The sequence below is a fragment of the Bison bison genome, unplaced genomic scaffold (genome assembly GCF_000754665.1).
Source record: "Bison bison bison isolate TAMUID 2011002044 unplaced genomic scaffold, Bison_UMD1.0 scf7180017862662, whole genome shotgun sequence".
Classification (NCBI taxonomy): domain Eukaryota; kingdom Metazoa; phylum Chordata; class Mammalia; order Artiodactyla; family Bovidae; genus Bison; species Bison bison.
Genome location: NW_011493234.1, coordinates 7,896 through 9,244, shown reverse-complemented (window position 1 = coordinate 9,244; position 1,349 = coordinate 7,896). Strand labels below are relative to the sequence as shown.

General features: G+C 38.3%; 1 pseudogene; it reads right to left on the bottom strand.

The window, feature by feature from the left end:
• Positions 1-131: 131 nt before the first annotated feature.
• Positions 132-1,349, bottom strand: part of LOC104983443 — a 3,042-nt pseudogene continuing 1,824 nt past the window's right edge.

Genomic DNA, 1,349 nt, shown 5'->3' with positions numbered 1-1,349 from the left:
GACACATGGCTTCCTTTAGAAGCATCAAAACAAGGGGGCATGTATATTTTGGAGCCTTTTGTAGTTGTTGTTCTTGTCATTTGGTAGCCATCTGGCGGTGCTTCATACTGAATGTGGGAAAGATGCTGCACTCAATTGAACTCAAAAATAAATTCCTTTGTTTGAAGGTTGACTGTTGGATCAAAGTTGTAAGTAACTCCTTGTGTTGCTTCACAATGAATCTAGGATTTTCATCAATATCGTTGCCAGAGAAATACTGATCTATGATTTCCAATGCTAAATATATGTCTTCATTTTCATATTGGTGTAAAACTTCTCCAAACCACTGCTTTCTTTATTACTTCAGCTATCATGCTTGCTTCATCACTAGCCATTATAGACCATCTAAAACCACTAGAACAACTTGAGAATCTTTTACTGAAAGTAAATTAGATAATGGTGGTATTGTGCTGTACAAAGTACTCAACTTGATATTTTTTGCCACTTATCATTAAGTTGCTAATTGCCCCCAAAGCTCCCTTTTGTGTTCCAAAGTCCCCCTTAGCAAGCTGATAAATAATCATAGGATTAATCCAACATCTATTACAGCTTGAACTTGTTGCTGGTTGCCTGCTGTAATGTTGGAAAGGAATCACACTGCTTCCTTATTTATCTTCTTCTTTGGATGTGATAAGAAATTTGGGAAGTGTGACAGGACATTGCAGTTGAGAACAACCTGGGTCTGCTCGTTGGCACCTGTCACTGTGTTGCCAACTGCTCTCAGTGCTGCTGTTTGAACTTTCATTTCCTGATGGCTCAGAAGGGACACAAGAAATGGCACAGCCCTTGAATCAATAACCATCTGTATCTGCTCTTTAATTCCATCTATCAGATGTGACAGCACCCAAACAGTATTCACAAGAGTGTTTATGTCCATATGATATATTAAGACACACAATGCTGGCAAAATCTCCAGACTGTCTCCATAGGTGATGGAATCAGTCCTTATTTCTGCAGAGACTGAAAATAATCCATGAGACATTCCAAAAGAGGGCAATAAGAATGGAGGGACTGATAAAAGACAGAATAATTTTGACAACTCTCAGTGAACATGACATAATCTCTACTCTGAGGATCATCACCTGCAATATTCCCCAAAGCCCATACTGCTTGCTTACAAACATTCTGATGTGGCTGAAAGGAGAAGTCTTAGAAAAAGAGATAGTTTGAGTCTATGCAGAACTTCCTGATGCTATATTAGTTAACACTTATACAGCTTCAAACTGTAATGAAGGATTATCATCCCTTTCTAGACACTTCACTAGAATTGGTAAAATCCAAGGTTTTATTAGATCATCACCTGGTGGATT